Source organism: Lissotriton vulgaris, chromosome 7, assembly GCF_964263255.1.
Source record: "Lissotriton vulgaris chromosome 7, aLisVul1.2, whole genome shotgun sequence".
NCBI classification, from domain to species: Eukaryota; Metazoa; Chordata; class Amphibia; order Caudata; family Salamandridae; genus Lissotriton; species Lissotriton vulgaris.
Genome location: NC_141695.1, coordinates 266,176,858 through 266,200,196, shown reverse-complemented (window position 1 = coordinate 266,200,196; position 23,339 = coordinate 266,176,858). Strand labels below are relative to the sequence as shown.

Genomic DNA, 23,339 nt, shown 5'->3' with positions numbered 1-23,339 from the left:
GAATAAAAGGAGCAACATTCCAAAGAAGCATCCTCTTGTTCCTGTGCTTTGAAGCTGCACCCTCTCGTTGCACGTGAGCCCTCGACGGAACAAAGAGCAATTTTTGAGAACTTGTAATTTTTGTGTTTCTCTTTCAGCGACTCCGTACCCTTGGATCCAGGACCTCGTGGGGCAGCAAGTCTCGAATATTCGACAACCATGCCTGGCAAGAAGGTCGGAAAAGAAGGCAGGGACTGACCAGCTGCTTCGCATGTTAGTGAAAGATATGGCGATCATGAAAAAGCAGATGGCGGCAATGAACAATTCGGGCAGGCCGAAAAAGGTAATCGGACCGGCATTGCCGGGAGTAGTCCCCGCTGGGAGAGGTAAAAGAACCAGAAACAGGGCGGCAGGGGGGGAGGTCCCAGTTCCCGAGTCACCCCCGGCAAGCCCGGCTAGCCCAGTGGAGGCCCCGGTACCGATGCCGGACGCGGGCCAACCGATTCCGGTTGTAGTTACACCCACTAACGAGGGGGATATGCCTCCGGAGTTGGCCGCCCAGTTAGCCGCTTGGCTCGGCAAAAATACTGAGGGTGCTACGGCTCCAGGAGACACGGCCGAGGAGGCCAGGTTACTAATGAAGCAGTTGCGGCAATCGAGAGATGCCGCGAAGGCGAATCTTCCTCTTGTCTCCCCGCAGGTGCACTCAGAACGACCGGCGTTGGGTGTGGAAAAAACAGCGGGGACCAGCAATGGATTCGGGTAAGCAGCCATTGCCAATGGCGAGGGAGGGATCGTTACCCTCGAGGAGGGAAAGGGTGGTCCAACATATTCCGCTGGCCACGAAAGAATTGATTTGGGCTGATAAGTATGTGAATATGTTTTCTCTCTTGACTGACCATCATGAGGTGGAGTATGTAAAAAGTCAGAAGGATTTGTGGCACCCGAGTGTGTGGCGTGCAAAAATGGCGGGATTCAGGGTGGATGAGACGATCTCGAATTGGGCCAGGGCATTTGCAATGTTTACTGCAATCATGGGGGAACGTAAGCCCGAGGTTTTGACCGAATTGGCCTGCTATCAGACACGTATAATGGATTTCTATGAATCGTATGAAGGCAATGAATGGTTGGGTTATGATAGTAGGTTTTGTAAGGCCAAGGAGCACGATTCATCTCTGACGTGGGATTGTCTCGACTCCATCTCTTGGCAGAAGCAGCTCCTGCCGGGCGCGACGAAGTCGTCTTCGCTTGGCGCGAATGGGTTGGTGCCCCCCCGGCACCAATCGGCGGCGCCCTTTCGGGCAGGTACCGCTGGAGACCACCAACCGAGGAGTGGCGGGAACGGGGGTAAAAAAGGGGTTTGTTGGAACTTCAACAGAGGCAAGTGCACGAGGCCACAAGGGACGTGCAAGTTCAGGCATGAGTGTGCGGGGTGCGGACACTCTTCACACCCTGAGAGTTTGTGCAGAGCCAAGAATGGCGAGACAGGGGGTAGAGGTGGGGCCAAGCAGGTCTAATGTCGACCATGGGGGACCGCTACCTACCCCTGTTGATATCATGGCAATGATCCCTTTGCTAAATGAGTACCCTGACCATGTCTCCGCTGGGGTGTTGCGAGACGGCTTCTCGTATGGTTTCCACATCCCGGCGGGGGATTTTTGGGGGGAACCGCTGTGTAAAAACCAACTGTCGGTTCAGCAGAATACAGCGGTGGTGGAAAGTAAGATTGCGAAAGAGGTTGCACGAGGCCGGGTAGCTGGCCCATATGGGCACCCGCCAGTCACTAATTTTTTTTGTTCACCTTTGGGAGTAGTCCCCAAGAAGGACCCAGGTGAGTTTAGGTTAATTCATAACTTGTCGGCTCCGAGGGATCTTTCAGTGAACGATGCGATTGATCCAGGAGTTTGTTCGGTGCGGTACGCATCCTTCGATGAGGCCGTCGCCATGTTGAATCGCCTGGGGCCCGGAGCGCTGATGGCTAAATCAGATATCGAGTCAGCGTTCCGGTTGCTCCCGGTACACCCACAGGATCAGCGTCTGTTAGGTTTTGTATTTCAGGGACGCTACTACATGGATAGATGTATGCCAATGGGTTGCTCCATCTCTTGTGCTTATTTTGAGAAATTCAGTTGTTTTCTGGAATGGGCGTTTACCAAAGCCACTGGCCATACCCAGGTTATGCATTACCTAGATGATTTTTTGTTCTTGGGGGCAGCCGGCGACACAAAATGTGCGCAGGCGTTACAGGAATTTTGCACTCTCATGAAGGTAAGACGGTTGGACCATCTACTTCACTCGAGTTTCTTGGAATTGAGCTCGATTCAGTGGAGGGATGCTTCCGTTTGCCCAGGGAAAAGGTAATGAAATTCAGGGCCTCTCTAGAATTGTGCATTAGCAAAGGAAAAGTAACCCTCCATCAGTTACAGCAAGCAGTGGGGCAGCTTAACTTTGCCCTTAGAGTGATACCAATGGCCCGCCCCTTTTCCCGCTCTATTGCACAGGCCATGGTCGGTCTCAAGGAAGGACACCATCGCACGAGACTGTCTGCAGAGGTTCGCCAGGACATGCGCATATGGTTGGCATTTCTGGCGGATTTCAACGGTCGAGTGGTGTGGAACAAGCCGCCAGCGTCCTCGGACGAGCTCGGTTTGTGGACCGACTCAGCAGGGAGCGTGGGATTTGGCGCCATCTTTGGTAATCGATGGTCGGCGCAGACATGGCTGACGTGGTGGCACACCAGTGGACTCACAGGTAACATTGGGTTTCTGGAGTTGTTCCCCATTTTTGTGGCCCTAAAAGCATGGCCGGATGAGTTTCGCGATCACACAGTGGTGTTCTGGTCTGACAACATGACCGTGGTCGAGTGTATAAATAATCAGGCAGCACGCTGCAAATGGATATTGAGACTACTGAAGGAAATTGTACTGCTTTGCATGAGACTGAACGTTCAGTTTAGGGCGAGGCACGTGCCGGGGGTGCTGAACAAGGCGGCTGATGCACTCGCTCGTTCCCACATGCAGGCCTTCAGGGGTTATCTCCCTTCCGCGGACCTAGTGGCGGGACCATTTCCCGAAGCTCTCTGGTTGCTCAGTGCCCCGGATTACAGGACCTCGTGGGAGCAAGCCTAGCCCCCAGGACAAGGAAAGCATACGAAGGAGCGTTTCGTTCCTATTGTGCATTTTTGGGTCCAGCAAGAGGGGATAATTGGGGGCAGGAGGAGTATGTCCTGAAATTTTTTGTAGCACTCCACAAGGCAGGCCGATCAGCGGCAACCGCCAATAGGCACCGGGCCGCCATTGCATTCCTGGCACAGGCGCATGGCATCAAGGACCCCACATCGTCCTTCCTGGTAAAGAAGGCACTGCGTGGGTGGCAACGCCTCGAGGGTCGTAAAGTAGACGAGAGGTGCCCGATTGGGTTAGAAAGGCTGTCCCTGCTGATGTCGGTGCTCCCCGCGACATGTTCCTCCCAGTCCGAGGCAGTGCTGTTCCGGGCCGCCTTCGCATTAGCATTCCATGGGGCTATGCGGCTGAGCGAGCTGGTGGCAAAAAATAAGCAGGATATGGGGGGAGGTCTGTGTCGGGATCACATTCTGATCAAGGGTGATTCAATGGTAATCACAATAGCCAGGTCCAAGACCGATCAGGACGCTCTGGGGGACAGTATTGTGGTCCAGCGCATGCGTGGGTCCCCCATGTGCCCGGTGAAATGCGTTGAGGAATATCTAGCGCAAAGGGCGGTGGCATGGGGGGGAAGCTTGCTGAGACACAGCGACGCCACTCCACTGACTAAGTTTCAGTTTCAGCGGGTGCTAACAATGGCAATCGCGGCAGCGGGCTTGGACCCGGGCGATTTTGGGACCCATTCCTTCAGGATAGGGGCTGCTACAGAAGCTACAGCCAGGGGTCAGAGTGTGGAAAAGGTGAAACAATTGGGGCGTTGGTCCTCGAACTGTTATAAAAGGTATGTGTGGTTGCACATGTTGTGAAGCCAATGTCATGCCCTCACGCTTCTTGTCTTCTGTTTGGTTTACAGTTTCGCGAGCATGCTATGCGGGGCGGACTGTGCAGTCGACCCGACACCTGTGGACCAGCGGTCAAAGATCACCGACTGAGGAAAGAGTGGTGTGGGTCGTGGGCCAGTCATACGTGAGGCGTGCCGGGGACGTATTCAAAGCAGGTGACATGATTCACGCGGCTGGGGAATACGGGTGCAGGGTGACCTTCCACGGAAGGGGCGGGCTCTGTATTGACCAGTTCCAGTGTTTTGTTGAGGGACTGTTAGAGCGGACAAGGTCACCACTGTCTGTAGTTATAGTACACCTGGGAGGCAATGATTTTGTGACACTCGGGCGGCGAGTACTACTCGAGCGAGTGCTATCTACTGTTAGCTGGTTGGCGAGAAGGATCCCGGGGTGCACGATAGCATGGTCACACATGATTCCCAGGAAGGTGTGGCGGGGGGCCCTCTCTGTATCAGCTTTGAATCATTCAGTAAAGAAAGTCAATAACAAGCTTGGTAGGTCATTTCGCACGGGACAGTTGCATTGTATTCCGCATGGTTGTATTAGGGGGGATCACATGTATCCCGAAGATGGGGTCCATTTGTCCCGGGAGGGGAATGTCTTACTCATAGGAGACTTCTTAGCATGGTTAAGGGTTTGTAATAGCATGACCTTTAGTAGGAGTTTGTGATGGGCCGGATAGCCGGTCAACTATCTGGCCTGTGGCGGTAAGGTCATGATCGGTGAGCAGTAATTTCAAGATTCCTAGAGGGGGGGCGCCACCCATTATGGATGGGAGCGCCCGGGGGGAGGCGGCCATCGGCCCCTCACACGGGGAGGCGGCACCCACTAAGTATGGGGTCGCCTAAGGGAAGGCGGTCATAGGCCCCTCCCAGGGGAGGAGGCGGCTAGATGCCCCTCCGACGGATTTCCCGGGGCCAGGATATCCGCGACGGCGGATGTGATAAACAGTGTGTGGTAGGAGGGGGGTCCACGCTACCTTCTAGACACCTCACACGAGCTCTCGGACGACCATTAAGATGGCGTCGAGTTAAATAAGGGGCCCCCGCTAAGACAAGGGAAATTGGAAGTTGGCACAGAGGTACAGTCCTCTGTGCGCCCGCCCCTCACACGTGAGGGGGGAGTTCTGGTAGTAGGGATCTGACACCGGTTACGACCTTGCCGTTGGCCCGTAATGTTAGGATGTACAATTTTATTTAGAAAGTATGCATTTGCAGGATGCTTAGACTCGGCTAGGAGAACCTTTGTATTAGAGATTTGTTAAGGTTAGCCAATAAACGTGTCTGCATCGTAATGTCATAAATGTAAAATTGTACATGATTTGAAACTGTTATTTTATGTTTTAATTTTGTTTCATATTTTAATAAATACGGCCGGGAGGGTAACTCCCTCCCGCCTTCCAAAAGTTCAGAACTGCGTCCGTCTTCCCATCCTTGGGGATTGTGTTGGGAGGGGGTGACAGGCATCCCGGCCATATGGAAAGGGGCGACCACTCGGTCCCCCGAACGTATGGTAGTCGGCCCGGATCCCCCCGGGAAACCATTTTGGGCGGGAGGGGCGTGTCTCGGCTGGTATGCCCGAAGCGGCGTAGCCGGGGCACGCCTTTTCCCGCCCAAGAGGGGTTGTCCTAGACACCTACACCCTTGGCCACGCCCCGTAGGCGTACCGGAGGAGGGTACACGCCCTCCCGAAGAGGAATAAAAGGAGCAACATTCCAAAGAAGCATCCTCTTGTTCCTGTGCTTGGAAGCTGTACCCTCTCGTTGCACGTGAGCCCTCGAAGGAACAAAGAGCAATTTTTGACCCACCCACCAGCCCCTTATGGCAACGTTAGTACTGCAATAAAATTGATTTTCTTTGAGAAATATCTTTTTTCTCCTGGTTTAGTGATTAATAAAGATATCAATGTTGGTACTGCAATAAAGTGAATCGCTGCATAACATTTTCTTCCCCAGTGGAGCGGAGTATCACAGTCTAATTGAAAGATGTGTTGAATGTTTTAGTTTACAGGATAGATATTGCAATGTAAAGTTTATTTTCTTTCTTCATTAGGTATAATAAAACGTCGTATTTATTTTTGGTCGCGCGGTAAGGTCATGATCGGTGAGCAGTAATTTCAAGATCCCTAGAGGGGGGCGCCACCCATTATGGATGGGAGCGCCCGGGGGGAGGCGGCCATTGGCCCCTCACACGGGGAGGCGGCACCCACTAAGTATGAGGTCGCCTAAGGGAAGGCGGTCATAGGCCCCTCCCAGGGGAGGAGGCGGCTAGATGCCCCTCCGACGGATTTCCCGGGGCCAGGATATCCGCGACGGCGGATGTGATAAACAGTGTGGGGTGGGAGGGGGGTCCACGCTACCTTCTAGACACCTCACACGAGCTCTCGGACGACCATTAAGATGGCGTCGAGTTAAATAAGGGGCCCCCGCTAAGACAAGGGAAATTGGAAGTTGGCACAGAGACAGATACCCAAAGAGATATGTGTCATAGATGACAGGTAGATTACAAATAATATGACTGGAGTATGCATTTAAACATGTATTGGTGCTACTGATATTATGTAGCACGTATCGATTTCAGAGCATTATTCTTGAGAGGCCAGAGGTTGGAACTCAACCAGGGTGCACATTTGCGACCAAATTAGAATGAAACGATATCTTTCCAGCCCTTCTAGTTATAGCCACTACCTCGTGGAGGTATGAATGAGGCACATGGAGTTCACCCCTAAAGTGAGCGTTTGGAGCAGTCACCTGTCTTGCAAGGGGAAGCATCGATGTGTTGAAATAAATATCTCTGGAGAGACCCCTTGGCACCCCATACCTATCCATAGTGCAGCAGGTGCAATGACACCAGGCCTCGGGTGTTTGAGGGGCCACTGCATCCCAGGTATGGCTGTGGTTATTAGAAAGGGATAAACAACCCTGTTCCTTTGCTTAAAATGACTTGGCACCTAAGAACGCGCGTCGAATAAATTACTACGTGACTAATAATGTTCCTATTAGTTTATGAATTTTAACTGTATAACAAGAGAAAAATGTTTTTATGTATGTAATTTTTATTCTTTAATGCCACAGTATGACTATATGTATTTAGATTTTTAACAATAATGTACTTTTGTAATGAATAAAATAACGTAACGTAAAATCTAGCTTTAATTGCAGTGTGTTTGTTATACCCTCCGTTAATATATATATGTATGCATCTATGATTGCCTAGGAATTGTTTTTTGCACATGTTTTATCCCTGTCCTAGGAATCGAACAAATATAGTTCAGGGGGCCTTTGTTTTTCTCCAACATTGGCAGCTAAGAACTCCATGGGATTTGCAGTCATGGCTGTGAGTGGGACGCTGTAGGGCTTCCAGGACAGGCAGAGACGAGGGCTGGGTGAAATGTGAGGGACCTGATGCAGGGGATAAGTGTGGCTAAATGGTTAGAGCGGCAGACCCTGATGCAGAGGTCTGGCCCGGGACCAGGGTTCAATTCCCCGCCTTAGCGGGTCTTGGGCTCAAATTTCCACGGACCTGATATTTCTCGCCTCGGTGCCTATTCCAATCATGGAGTCCCACTCTGCAACTCTGGGCAATAGCTTGCTTAATCGCCACAACGGCCCCCACAACACTAAGGATGCCTGTCCTCCACTTTGGGGGTGCCCAGGAGTCAACGCCTCACAGGGAAAGCCAGGATGGGTTTCACAGCGGTATTTGTACAAGCGCCTTGAGACCCTTGCAGGTGAGTAGTGCGTTATACAAGTATCAATTTACAATTTTAGGGGATCTTGCGCTCCAGGTGCGCTGTGTGAATGGGATGATGGCGTTGCACCATCACAGAGATCATGTCCGATGTAAGTGCAATGAGGGCACATTTGCTTGTCATTGAACAGCCTCTTGCCTGCTTGCTTTTCGTCCACAGCCCCATCTCCTGGTTTTGCCAGTTACCCCAGGGGTGCAATGTTTCTCTAGGTGGGCAAAGGCCGCAAACTGAACACCAGGAGTGATTTGAGGCAGTGAGGATACACTTACATTGTGACATCAAACAAATTCATTCATCCAACCAATATGAGGGTGGAAAGATATTACAATCTAACAAAATAAGAGCATACATTGATTGCTGTACCCAGAGTGTTATATACTGTCAATATTTTCCTACACAACTACTCAAGGAGTGGAATTACCACAACACATTGCCAAAGGTGATACTGGAGCGAGGCCAAACCCTCTGCCATTGCCCAGACAACTCACCTCCTCCCATCACCCATCTCCTGCACAGGGTGCACTCAAAGTGAGATTGATAAAGGTTTGAGGAAAAGAAGCTCAGAGGCGATTTTATAAAAGATACCGTCGCTGAGCTGCACAGAATCAGTTGCAGCACAGACAGACAGACAGTTCTAATTTAAGAAAGAGGGACAAGTGAGGAAACCAGAGTTCAAAGTCAACATGTTGAGTGGGGAATGAGACCAACAGTAACAAGCAATAGAATATTAATAAAAGCAAAAGGAAGAAAGATCCATGCTAAGTTGGTAAATTTAATTAGACTGAATACAATGATGAGCCCTCGACAATGACTATAGCCATCGTCTTCAACCCTACGACTACCACTACTCCTGTCCCTGGCTCTATCCTTAGGGTTAGCCCTAGCATTATCATCATGTAAACAATACTTTTACATTGATACTAAAAATTGATTCATTCGATCAATTAAATTATGAAAAGATAATCCTGTGAAACGAAACAGGAGATGTCCAGTAATGGATCCCTGCACACAGAATGATACATGTGTGACGTTTACTTACTATTGCCATCACCATCCTGACATTTTACTGTTCCAAGCATCGCAGTTAGCACTGGAAAAGAAAAAAATAAACATAAATGGAAGCATCACGTTGTCGCTTCTCTCAATGCAAGTTTCCTTACAGATAATGAAACAATTTGGGATCAAGCAAGATATCCTCCAGTTAATCAGAGATCACCGAGCTAGAATGAAACCAAAAATCAACATGCCATTTAGTTTACTGCAGCAGAGAAAATGGAATGTGTTTGACATCATATTGGACACCAGTTACAAAGTACTGCTCACGAAGGGCCCGATTCACAGAACTAACTTAAGACAAAATCCTAAACTTACTACCATTTTGGTATTCAATGAAGGCACTTGCCCATCAATGAGTAAGTGCCTACCGTGAATAGCAAAACGAGTAAGTGCACTTACTCATTTTGGTATTCACAGAAGGCAAAATGAGTAAGTGCCTTCTGTGAGTACCAAAATGGTAGTACGTTTGGAATTTTGTCTTAAGTTAGTTCTGTGAATTGGGCCCAACGTCCTTAATCTCATCTCAACTAAAAATATCAATATGGAAAGGTAATATTAACATTATAAAGGGGGTGACATGGGATTTTGATCAAGTCTATGTGGTCATGTGATAAAAAAACTGACATAATTTACAAGAGCCGCTTGTTTACTCACAAGTCACATAGGGCAGTTTCACAGAAATTGCATCAGTGGTGCAACAGGCTGTATGCCCACTTTTTTTACTGCCCCAAGAGCAATTTGTTATAACGAAATGGCTCTCCCATGATATAGATCTTGCAGGCACTAAATGTGTGCTGGCATGATCTTAAAGAGACATTCCTTCTTTGGTGTGGGGTCATCGACCCATGAAAATACAAAACACTGTAATACAGAAGAGGGTGCAAAGGCAAAGTATTTGTTGACTGTAATTACACACCCCCAGAAGGCACCCACTAAAAAGGAGGGAAAGGAGCACAGGCAGTCCCAGGGACCATCCGAGTATCCCCTTGCAGGAGGGTGTACACATGGTCTGTGCCTGTACTGGGAACAGTGCATATGCTGTGATATGGTGCACCACCCCCTCTGGGTTTGGCACACAGGCATAAGTGTGTTTTGCAGTGAAGTGTGAGACAATGTTCTGTACCTCTAATATTGCACATGGTATCATGACAAATTATAGTAGTAAAAAACTAGGTTGTTGGTTGACTGAGGTATGTTGTGTCTGGTCAAGCAGAAACTACAATCCTTGTCAGGGTAAGGCACAATCAGACCCCCAACTTGCATCAGCTTTAAAGATCCTGTCAATGGGGCTTGTGATGTGAAGTCTGTTGTCGGGGATGGAACACGCATTTGAGGTGATGCGTAGGTTCTGAAGATCTGATAGGCTGCATTTCAGAGTCTGTAGTTGTCGTCAAGGCTGCTGTCGCCAAGAGATGCAAGGTCCTGTGCTGGGTAAGCATCACGCAGAGTTGGTTCCAAAGGTGACACAAGTTGCAGCATCAATGTGAGTCTTTGCAATGGGTCTAATCTACGCAGTCCTGCTCGGGTTTGTGCCATGCAACAGAGGAGATGCATCAGATCTGCTGGATCCGCATGCTGGCAGAGCTCCTTAGGCTCACTTACAAGGATGCATGACTGGGGCAGGGCAGACTCACAGACGGCAGAGTCTAGGTGAAAATACAAGTTTTTTGGAAGCCTCTCAGGTCCCTGTGGCTTCAGAACAGGGGGGGCAGCCTTAAGCCCTAGGAGTCACTCTGCGTTTGTGGTTCAAGAGATGCAGGTCTAGGCCTTCTCACATAGGCAAAAGGGCAGCAGGTCAGCACAGCAAAGCAGGAGTCCAGCAGATTGGCAGTCCTTCAGCAGCAAAGCAGTCCTTCTTCATGGCAGGGTATCCTCTGATGCGAAAGTCGCACTGAAGTGGTGGTGTATGAGGCCCATTTTGTAAACCGTGGTGCACTGGTTCGGGAAGGTGGAAAAGCTTCTAGACAATGGCTTTGAAGTGCACAGAATTATATGAATCCCCTGCCCTGGCTCCAAGCTGGCTAGAGTGACAATGCAGAGATGTTAGACTCTTTGTGAGAGGACAGGCGATATCCTATTTAGGTGTAAATGAGGCTGTGTCGAACTCCTCCCTCCCATCGTGCCACTGATGGCCCATCCCTTCAAATCTATGCTCCCCTTCTGGATGGCTATCTGAGGGAATACATAAAGCCCAAGTGCACCCAGTCGTACAACCAGCTAGAGGCTTCAGGCACCAAATGGCTAGGACAAGAAAATGTCAACTTTTTTTTTAGTTTGGAACTTGGATGAGAAGACTTTAGAATCTTTCTTACACTGGTTAAACAATAACTGTGATGACCTGCAGTTTACTCTCTCCCATCATAAAACAGAGATCCCTTTTCTGGATTTAACAATTTATCATGAGGAGGGCAAATTGTTGACCCGATTGTACAGGATACCAACCGAACGCAATACTTTGCTTAGGTATGATAGTAACCACCCAAAAGCCCTCAAAGATTCACTTCCCTACTCACAATTCCTCCGCATCAGGCGTAATTGTTCATCAAAACCTGACTATTTCAGAGAGGCAGATATTTTGTCATCAAAACCCAAAGCACGTGGATACCCAAAGAGATTAGTCAGGAATGCTTCTAAAAGAGCATGGTACTGTCCCCGAGAGGTCTTACTTGAACCAAAAAGTAGGGAGAGGACTGAGAGAATTGCATGTGTCACCACTTTTTCTCCAGTCTCGAACAAAATTCGCAAAACAATCCTGCAGCATTGGCCAATTTTGAATGCAGGTCAACTAAATTTGGAAAAGCCATTGTTTGCGTTCAAAAAAAGCAAAAATATAAAAGACCATCTTGTCCGGGCGGCCTTACCTGCACCACCTCCAAATAATACAATTGAATCTAATTGGGGCTTACCACCTGTAACAGGACATGTAAAATGTGGGCAATGTATTGTGTGTGATTTGACACTGGAGGGGCGCACTTTCAGTCACAATAATGTCACAACTGAGATGAAAGTTTTAACAAACTGCAATAGTTGTAATGTAATGTATGCGGTCTTATGCCCATGCCCGAAAATGTATGTGGGCAAACCACACAAAAGGTGAAGACACGTATAAGCCAACACCGGAGCCGCATAAGATGTGAGACTCCCAATGCCCCGCGAGTGGAACATTTTGCATCCCTGAAACACACGGCAGATCACTTGAAATGGACAGTCTTGAAATCTGTGAAACTACCGCCAAGAGGTGGTAATCTGCAACAGATCCTGAATCGTGAGGAACTGAAATCAATCATACAATTCAATACCATCCACACGGGACTGAACCGGAGTGAGGACTGGACCACACTTCTGTGAAAGAACAATACCACAGACGTGATCTGAAACTTAATATCTGTCAAGCAGAAAGAGTTATGGGTCTCAACAATCTGGAGCTATGATATTAATGAATAAAAATATGTGTCACAATTGTTTCACCCACAATAACGTTATTGGTATACATGCACTCCCCTCCCCCTGTTTAGTTAATTCATGTATCTTGCCAAGCAATACCCTGTTTAAACTACCCTTGCATCTCACCAAGTGACACGCTATCATCTGGAGGCATGTCCTAAAATTCAGTAAGAAGGTCCTTTTCAGTGACTCACTAACGATACTTCTAATGATAGCACTCATGGCTGCGCCGCCCAAACTTAACCCTTGTTAAAAGAATTAAATACTGGGACCCCCCTCCCTTCATGCAGTCAGAAGTTATGGTTGCTCATATGTTACATTGCTAGTTAAAATATACGGTGCAGAACCCATTAGGAACACTTTTTTAACATGTTACCAATGAACTTCAAGGCATCGCAAGATGGCGCCCACAAATGCGTCCATGAGCCCCTACCATTATTGAGGCTATCAAAGACTGGGACACCGTTCAAAGATGGCGCACGGACTCACCATTACGTGACCGGACCGCCAAACTATGATTAGCACTCCCATGATTCCCACTAGGAACCGGCATTGAGACGGAGTATCCCGGCCAGACGCGAGCTCCAATCTGACTCGGTAAGTGGCTCTTTCCCCTATGCGCCCGACCGGACAGAGAGTCCGATTCTGACCATGTTTCAGAGATCAGACGCCAAATAAAGTATACCTTTATTTTCAGCCTACCATTGCGACATTGATCGAACAAAGAGTGGACAACTGATTATCAGTTACTACGGCCATCGAGCCCCAAGTGAACTACTCAGTACTATTATTTAAGGTATGCCTCCTTAATATGTGTTGTATCTAGGTCCCCCGAACCGATCCCAAAAACGGTCTGATAACCTGTAAGTGATTAATTCATTTCAGCCCGCACAACCAGTCGGCTCTGAAAGAACAAGAACCATTTCCCTTAAAAATCCACTTGGAACCTAACAAGAATGAAAACCGAGCTCATAATGGGTATGCAATTTATTTAAATCACCCCTTTCCTGGCCCCTCTCGTATCACATGTACTAAAGTGCAATTGTTCCCACAGCTCGGCGAAAAGCCGCTATGGGACATATGTAAACTAAACAAGCAGGACCGGTGCTTTACTCCTGTCATTTACGGGACGTCATCCTCGGCTGTTTGAAGAAGGCTTGACGCCTTTACCCAATTCCTCGCATTTAGAGGTACGTCCAATAATGACCTTCTAGCCCCACAAGAGTCAAAATATAGATGCATGAGGCTCGGCTCAAACACCAGCTCACTGAGTCCAGGGCTTCCTCCATTCACCAAACACACGGCTTGCACAATCCAGTCAATTCACTCGCTCTGCACAATCCTTAGTCTTTTGGCACAAGAGTCACTGCGATTCCGAGGCTCATTGTTTATGTATAATTGCAACTTGACGATGTACTTCATAAATTGGCACTATCACCCAACACCTGTCACACACTGCGATTCCGGATATATAGTGATAAAGATGTAAGGCATGCGATGACCGCCCTCCTCAATAATTGTTTTTTTTTAAAAAATGTTCTTTCTGTTTATTTTCCCTACTTTTTCAACAGGCTTTGTTACATTCAGGCAATTCTAATTTTAAAGTCCTGATGATGATCCCAATTAACTAATTGAGCAAAGGGATCGAAACGTCGACACCCATGAGTGTACATACATGTAGTATTTTAAATGTGATATTGTTTGTTTCACTCCAGGCGACACTGTCCCTATTTCTTATCATTTATAAGTGCCCTGACTTGCTCCTTTTCTTGCCTGAAAACACCCCTTTCACTCTTTTCTATCTACTTTCTCTCAAAGTACGGCACAGGCTTGTGTCATACTACTTGTCTGGAAAATATTGTGATTAAATTTGACATTTGTTGGTAAATAAATTCCTTGTCCGGCTGGGCAAGGAGAATTTAAAGTATAGTAGTCCATTGTGTTCTATACTGTATTGTGATTATTCTAAATAAGCTAGGAACCCTTGTTTCCATAACTTTCTAAAAGTGGCATTTTCAGAATTGCAATTTAAAACAACTTCATCATAAGTTAGAATTTCAAATTATTTAGTTATTTATCCATTTGTAGCGTGCATGGTTACACCACCGGTGTGTTCCCGTGCTAAGACAGAGCCTCTGAAAAGGATGCGGCTGCATTTGCATGCCGTACTGTGTTGTACAAACTATCCGAGAGTTATTCATTTTTAGAAAACAGCCAGGTCTTTAGCTGTTTACGGAATCTACCCTCACATGGCTGTATTCTTACAGACATCGGCAAATTGTTCCACGTTTTTGCTGCTAGATACCTGAATGAGTGTGCCCTCATTCTAGCTCTAAGTTTCTTGGTACAGTCACCAGTGCCTTCCACATAGATCTCAGCCTCCGTCTTTGGATGTATTGCGTTATAACCGTTGAAGGTTCTTTGGGCCATTCTTTATTAGAATGCGGTGGCAATGGCACATTGCCTTGAACATGACTCTTTTTTTCCAGTGGCAGCCAGTGTAGTACTGTCAGGGCGTTCTTCGTGTTAGCTCTTCTCGGAAGGCTAAGTACCAATCGAGCCGCCACATTCTGCACCCTCTGTAGTTTGGACAATCCTTTTTTTGTAGCGCCAAGATATAGTACATGTACATAATCCAATTGAGACGTTATTACCGCCTGTACTATGATTTTCCTAGCATTAGGTGGTAAGAGATATAAGACTTTCCTCAGGATTTTCTTTGCCCCGTAGCATTTCCCACTATCTTCTGAATCTGACTATCGAATGTCAACTCGGAATCACCCAGACTCCGAGATTTTTTACTTCAATTTCAGGGGAAGGTAGTTGGAATAGTGATTCAGGCCACCCCGCGGACAACCATATGGATGGTGCCTTGCCTGCAACCATTACCTCCAATTTGCTCCCGTTTAACTTGAGGCAATGGTTCAACATCCAGTCTGCCACCTCTTCTAAATATTTGGAAAAAGAAATTGCTGCCTGGTTCTTGTCTTGAGATAGCATCACAATTAGCTGCTTGTCGTCCCTATAGGAAACAACTGACACCTTATGTTTCTCCACTTGCTCATCCAGTGGTCCCACATAAAGATTAAATAGAGTGGGACTCAAAATTGAACCCTGTGGAACCCCCTGAGGCCTGGGAATACTCTCAGATAAATGTGACTGATGAAGACTTGAATGCTCCGTGCTGAGAGAAATGATGTCATCCAAATCAGAGCGCTTCCAAAAATGCCGCAAGTCTCTAATCCATGGAGGAGCAGCTTGTGGGATACGGTGTCAAGCGTTGCACTGAGATCTACCAAGATCAGTGCGGCCATATGCCCTTTGTCTGCATATTTTCTCAGTGTTTCTGTGGCAGAAGTAAAGCTGACTCTGTGGAGTGGGCCATTCTAAAACCTGATTGAGAGGGATGCAATAGGTCACTCCTATTGATGTGGTCAACCATTTGTTCATTGGTTACTTTCTCTTCAATCTGGGTGACAAACTGTAGTAGTGAGATAGGACGTACTTTTTCTGGTATATTTTGCTCTAACAAAGGATTCTTTTTTAATTGCCTAACAATAGACTGTTTCCATTTTGTGGGGTGTACACCATTCTGAAAGGAACGTGAAATGAGCTCATAGATATATGACATAATCAAGGTCCCCCCCTCCATTACTATCTCGAGTCATGCAGGGTCTAAAGGGGAGCTAGATTTTGTCCCTTTTGCTGTGGCTGTTAGTTCTTCCAATTCCTGGATCTTAAATTTATCCAGAGTCACCCCAGCAAAGTTTGTCTAACTTCCACAAGTCAGGCTAGATCCCTGTTGAGCTTCTACCGGGAAGGTGTCATAGATTATTGTCACTTTATCAGCGAAAAAGTCTGCCACATTATTGCAGCTCTCTACAGAGGCAGTTGTATCACTTATATTTTCATATGTTCTGGGAGACCTCAGTTTGGTGAACATTTCTTTGGAGGAGTTACTGGCCCTTTCAATTTTTTCTGTATAAAATTTACATCCGGATTTCTTAATTAATGAATTATATTGTTTTAGTTCCTTTTTGTAATTTTCTGTGACCCTAATACAATATTTCTCCTCCTTACTCGCTCCAGCTTTTTACACTTTTTTTGGCCATCATCAGTACATCATTAAACCAAGGAGCTGTTGCATTTTGTCTCCTAGGGGTCCTGGTGCTCCAAGGTGCTAACTCAACTAATGCCTCTGTATTACAATCTTCCAGTTGTTTATTGGCTAGGATAATGTCTTTGTTTAGTATAAGATTTTTATCCAATAGTGCCTGGGTGAAGAGGTGGAATTAAAATGTTTCCACTTCCTTGTTGTAATTTTCTTAATTGGTTGTTCTAGCCTCTTTCTATAGGCAGACTAGATAATGATCTGACCAAGGGATTGGCCCTGGTGTTCCTACCTCTGTCTCCTTAAAGTTTAGGAAAATTGGATCTAGAGTGTGACCCCCTTGGTGTATTTGTGTCTCTAATCTTTGTGCTAAATTCAATGTCAACAGGTCCTTGCATATTGTGCGAGCTTCTTTGTTCTGCTTGTTTTCAAAGTGTATATTCAGATCACCTACCACCAGAAACATTTTGTATTGGAGAACTGGGTGCCCAACTTTCTCTTGTAGGCTCGCCATGAATTGTGATACTGAACCTGGTGGGCGGTAGATTAGAAAGCCAGATATAATATTGTCTTCTGCCACTGATGGGGTAAATAAGAACGACTCACAATTTTCTAGGTCAGCTTGCTTAATCTCTGTTAGAACTGGGGGTCTCTAGTTGGCAGAGGTAGGTACCACTGTCCAAACAGGGACCCTTGCTTAAAGTCAGGGTAAGGAGGAAACATTCTGCAGATAGCCCCTGCTCACCCCCTTGGTAGCTTGGCACGAGCAGTCAGGCTTATTGAAGGCAAAGTGCAAAGTATTTGTACCAACACTCACAGTAACACAGTGAAAACACCACAAACTGACTCCACAACAGTTTATAAAAAGAAAGGTATTTAATCTAAACTACACAAGACCAAAACAACAAAAAAATCCAACATAATAATAATAAATAATAATAAAAGCATCTTGTATAGCGCCTGGTTACATTTGGAACAGTGTGTCCCCGCGCTGTATAAACAAAGAACGAGGCCGCTCCCGAGGGAAGAAGAGAATAGAAATAGGGAGGCAAGGAACGGAAACTCATACCTTCGGGAACAGATACGTTTTTAGTTTTTGACGGAAGCTCCTCTCCGATTGCTCCATCCGGAGTTCAATGGGTAGGGAGTTCCATTGTTTACTGGCCATGTATTTAAAGGACCGGCTGCCCATACGCGCCCGGTAGATTCTGGGCACTTGAAAAAGCTTACAGCCCAGAGATCTCAAATGGCGTTTGGGTTGATACTTGGTCAGTAATTTTTGGAGATATTTTGGTCCTTTACCTTGGGCATCATTGTTTTGAAAACAACGTGCTCCCGTATGGGCAGCCAATGGAGAGTAGCTAAGGCACGTTTTCCTGACCAGTTCAAGAATATGGTTTCAAATGAGTACTTAAGGTTGCGTTAGAATTGTTCACAGTTGCATCACGCTTTAGCCAACAGTTCCTTTAGTTGCAACAAAAGTTCCAACTGAAAAGCTGTCGCGGTGAAAAGTAAGCTATGCATCATCCCTGAGACCCTGGAGAGGCGATGCGACAACCCCGCTCGATGTAGCAGGCGTGTTGCGGTGACTCTGGTCTGTACAGGGAGGAATGCGATACCTTGCGTGGATTCTTGTGCCCAAGTTTCAGTGGAAGCAGCTCGCAAAAGGTACAATGCGACGATCTTCTGGACGGCGACGATCTCCGGTGTAGCGACGATGCGCGGCTCAGCGTCGATCTTCTACTCTCGTTGTCCCTCGATGCGATGGCTCTGCGATGACTCTCACAACGACGTGATGCGGCCCACAAGCAAGTGGTGCGACGATCTCACTCAGTGACGAAAGGCACTGCGACGATACTTGCAGCGATGGTAATCTTCCCGCACCCGACTGGTGCGTCCCGAAAATTAAGGAAGTGACGGCTCTGGCAGCGGCACCAGGCGCTGCCATGATCTTGGCCTTCTTAGTGGCAGGAATTTCCTCACACTGACTGGGATGCGCTCTGCAAGCGAGCAATGCGATAAACTTTGCAGAAAAATCTTTAAATCTTGGTTTCCAGCTTCCCACCACAGGTACAACTTCCAGAGGCACCACGACTGGCCCAAGCACTCTAGGAAGGACAGAACTGTCTCATCAGAGTTCAGGGAAGCTGGGGGTGAAGTCTTTTTGTTCCTGGGACTTCTTAACAGGGAGCCAGCTCTTCTCAGGCCCTTGGAGATTCCTTCAAGCAAGGGGACACAGCACAAAGCAAAGTCCTTCTCCTCTCCTTGGCAGCAAAGCAACAGCAGGTCAGTCCAGCAGAGCAACCGCAGGAAAGTCTTCCTTGTTCAGTTTCAGCTTTCACCTTGGCCGGGGTTCCTTCTTGATTAAAGGATGATCTAATTTTCTGTAGTCAGGAGTCCTGTACTTATATCCTTAAAAGTCTTTGTTCCCTTTGTGCAGGAGGGCTCTGAGCCCGGTCTGAACCAGTTCTGGGTGTTCCTTGAGTACTTTGTTTTCCTGGCTTCTCTTTTCCTTTCAGACAGAGGGGCAGGGTTGTCAGCCGCCCAGCAGGAGGTGGAGCCAGCACTGTGGAAGGCAGGCACAGCCCTATTCAGGCCAGGTACTATCCCCTCCCACCACTCAATTTACAGATTCAGTCATTCAGCCTAGGGATGACTCAGCCAGCCTCGTGGGGGCTCCCCAGCCCCTGTCACTCTCAAACCAGACAGTCAATTCACAAACAGGCCAAGGCACACAGAAAGGTCAGACAAGAGAACAGCAACTTTCTAAAAGTGCTGTTCTCAAACACAGGATTTAAAAACAACCTTTCCTAAAAGATGTGGTATTAAATCCTGAGTTCAGGGATACCAGACTTTTATGTCCTACCTTGCTCCTATGGGAAGGTATGCTGGTAGCCATGTAGCCAGCATTCCCCATGATAGCCTATGGGCAAGGTAGCCTTACAATAGTTAAAAACAAAAATGGCTGTAATTCACTACCAGAGCTTGTCACCTGCACTGGTACATGCTCTACTTTTCACATACACTGTGCCCACCCAAGGGGGTACCTTGGGCCTTCCATAGGGGTGACCAATGTGTACATAAATGGAAGGGTTGGGCCTGGTCAGTGGGGACACTGACCCGGAGGGCATAGCAGTTCACAGACTGCACACAGGCACTCCGGTGGCAGGCCTGAGACACCATTTTAGGGCTACTCAAGTGGGTGGCACAATCAGTGCTGCAGGCACACTAGTAGCATTTGTATCACCAGCCCTGGCAGACTCAGTGCACTTTACTAGGGGCTTCTTGGTGATACAAATATGCCAATCATGGATAACCAATTACAATCATAATTTACACAGGGAGCAATTGCACTTTGACACTGATCAACAGTGGCTAAGTGGCCAAAGCATCTATACAAGCAAAACTGAAATCCAGCACAGTGCCAAAAATACAGGAGGCATAGGCAAAAAGACAGGGGAAACCACGCCAAAGATGCCAGGTCTAACAATCACACACTTCATTGTGGATTTATAGATTATAGCAATTCCGCTGCCTATTTGATCTTCTCGATCCTGCCTGTCTAGCATATATTCACTAGGGAAGCGTCCTGCACATCTGGAGTGGTCAGAAATAGAGCGTCCAATGATCTTTCCCTCAGTAAGTCCTGGAGCTCATATTTGAGTTTGGCCAATGACCTGCAGTTTAGTAATGCTAAGTGCAGCTTGCCCTCGTTATTCTTATATGTTTTACAAATTAAGGTCATGTTAGAGTGCTCACATTTTAGTGCCTCGCAATCTACATTTATATTATGCTTGTATGCTTTATCAGTGGGCTTTGACAGTCCAAGTAACTCCTCATCTGAGTACTTAATCCGTACTTGTGGCCCCAACGGACCAGGGTTCCTGGCCCCTGTGCCTAGTCAGGCGCAGACAGGCTTCCCTTTGGCGCGCCGAAACACTTCTGTTGCGCACATCCGCTGCGTGGCCGCGTACACATTGGTTTTTAATAGGGTAGCAGGCGAGAAGTACCTCCTTCGCCTTCCCGACCGGAAGTGATGCTCTGAGCAATTTCTGCCAATTAGAATTCCATGGACACCAAACTTGAACCAGTAATTTCTTCCCATTTGGAATTGACACTTATAAAATGTAATAAGGCAACTACAATGCTAACCCATGGGAGACATAGGCCTTGCAGTAGTAAAGAACAAATTAAAGAGTTTTTCACTACAAGGACATGTAAAACTTGAATGTAAAAATCCTACCTTTGAGATACATTACACTCTGCCCTTTGGGCTGTCCTGTGCTTTCTCTATGGGAGACTTGTATGTACTAAAAGGGAAGGTTGGGGCTGATAAAAGGTCAAAATAGCAGTTTAAAACTGCACACACAGGTTCTGTAATGGCAGTCCTGAAGTATGATTAAAGGGCTACTTAAGGGTATGGCAGAATCAGTGCTGCAGACTTTCTTGTAGCATTTAATTTACAGGACCTGGGCACTGGTAGTGCCACTTTACTGGGGACTTATAAGTAAATAAATATACCGTATAGGTATAGGCCAATATTAACATGTTTAGAGGAGCGAGTACAAGCACTTTTGCACTGATTAGCAGTACTAAAGTGTGCAGAGTCCTAATACATGCAGAAATCAGGTCAGAAAAAGTGGAGGAGGAAGGCAAAAATGTGGAGGAAGACTACCCTAAGGCTGAAGGGTATAACCTAATTACCACTGATTTTCAGCACAGAAAATAGATTAATGCTTCAGTGATGGAACCCTCTTTTAAACATAATCATTGATTGCTTAATTGAGATGTTAAGGCTTGCAATACAGAAGCATACATTAAAGGGAAGGAGAGGGAAGGGAGAGGATGTGGCATAAAGGGGACAGGATGTGGCTTAATGGCTAGGGTGGTTGCCTTCAAATAAGGAGATCTGGGTTCGAGTCTCGGCACTGACGCTTGTGATTCTGGGCAAATCACTTAGGGCCATATGTGTCAACATCTTGATTTGCGATTCTCAAATAGCGATTTTTTAGAAATCGCTATTTGAGAATTGCAAATAGGGATGTATGTAAAAAATCGTAATTGTTTTGCGATTTCTTAATATTCCTTAATTGCGATTTGCAAATTGTGAATCGCAATTAAGGAATACTTTCCCATTCATTTCTATGGGCCAGGAGGCCCATAGGAATGAAAGAGAAGTTATTCTGAATTTGTGATTCGCAATTTGAGAATCGAAAATTGAGAATAATTTTAAGGGTGCAGGGGTGTCAAAAGCACACCTTGATGCACCCCTGAAATAAGCATGGGTGCACATGTGGCGCACGTACATGCCCTAAGGGCATGTATGTGCTTCACATTGCACTTTGAAAAATGCAAAAAAGTGCATTTTTCAGAGAAATCTCAAATTACCACCAGCTTGAAGTTGGTGGTAATTTGCAATTCCTTAAGTCCAAATTGCACTTTTTGGTGCTTCTTACATTGCATTTAAGGAATAGCAAAATTTGTGATTCCTTAAATCCAATCGCAAAATAAGGAATCGCAAATTCTGGGATCCCTTATTTTGCCCTAATGCATGCCCTTTGGTAAAATTGCATTCAGAAACACCGAAATTCTTCTAATTTCGGTGTTTGCGAATGCAATTTTGCTTGATACATATGGCCCTTATTCTCCTTGTGCCTAACAAAAAAAATATTCGTATGTTCTTTAGAAACACAACTGGTGCTCATGTAAAGTGCTCTAATACCTTCGTGTCATGTTTGCGCTATATAAAACTCCAAAGGAAAAAAAAAGCGAGAAGAAAGTCATCTCCAAAGAAATTTGAAGCTAGTTTCATGATGCATATTGCTGAATATCTGGTTGGTATCTGACATGGGATAGCTTCTCTTTGAGAATGGTGTGTCTAAGACTTTTGATTCTTTCATTCATTGAACTTTGTCCTAGGTTTAATTAAATTCATGTATATAAATGATGTTGGAGGCTAATGTTATATTTGGATTTTGCATTTATGTAGGTCTGGTTACATACAAACGCATGCACACACACACACACACATGCACACACACACACACACACACACACACACACACACACAAACACACACCCACACATGTGCCTACACACTCAAATACATATGCCCACACACACAAAATATGGCATACAGAAAAAGACTTTAAATCAGCCCTATTCAGCCGCTGTGGTGTTTGAATGCGTCTTCTTCATACATTGGCTTGAAGGCCTGTCTGTTAAGCCTTGTTATCAGCCAATGGCTCTTTGCAGATACTTCATTCCTGCTGTCTGTTCTTTCTACATGAAACTCTATAAGATGCTCTTTAAAAGTGTAGGTTTAGTTAATTGATTGTTAGCAGCTGATTAAAAGGACCATGAAGGGAATTCTGAAAAATTGTTGGTAAAAGAGATGGGAGCAGTGCTGTTCCAGAGGCCTAGGACTAACTGTTCAACAAGTGAGCAAATATTATCTAGAAGCTATTGCACCAACTCAATAGAATGAGAACAAATAAAAAAAAACAATTTAGACGTGTTCTATGACTTGTTAAAAATGGAAAACAAAACTCAAGACCCTCCCAGTGATAGTGCTATAAGCCTCTCAACACTTGCCCTTTCAAGGTGCAGAAGTTGAGAACAAGAGGGCATGTGGCCTTAAATTCCCCTCTACTCCTCAAGTTGATCCTCCAGACTCTCTACTTTAAGCTTGGTTTGCACTCACCTGCTGCCAGCACAAGAAGGAAAGACGTTCTCTTCACCATTCTGAGAGTCGCGCTGTCCTGCATAGAAAAGAAGTTGCATACACATGAGCATTCGATGTGGATTTGTTTCATAAGGCGTGGGTTCATGAGTGACTGAGAGTGGTGGTGAGATATGAAACGGTGCTTGCAAAGTACCTTCAGGATCTAATTATCTTCCTCTCCTACTGCTTGCAAAATAGTATTGTTAACTTTAAGTGGATGTTGATGCTTATTTTTCATCCTCATAGACCGA

The 23,339-nt window shown here is 46.3% G+C and overlaps 1 long non-coding RNA gene across 1 annotated transcript in view; it reads right to left on the bottom strand.

Annotated features, from left to right (window-relative positions):
- The window catches only part of LOC147701344 (uncharacterized), a 36,711-nt gene that overhangs the window by 10,772 nt on the left and 2,600 nt on the right, over nucleotides 1-23,339 (bottom strand). The window contains exons 2-3 of the long non-coding RNA XR_015297452.1: nucleotides 23,068-23,125; nucleotides 8,793-8,843 (exon numbers count right to left, since the gene is read on the bottom strand). This is a non-coding gene — a long non-coding RNA (uncharacterized LOC147701344). The remainder of the gene's footprint in view (nucleotides 1-8,792; nucleotides 8,844-23,067; nucleotides 23,126-23,339) is intronic.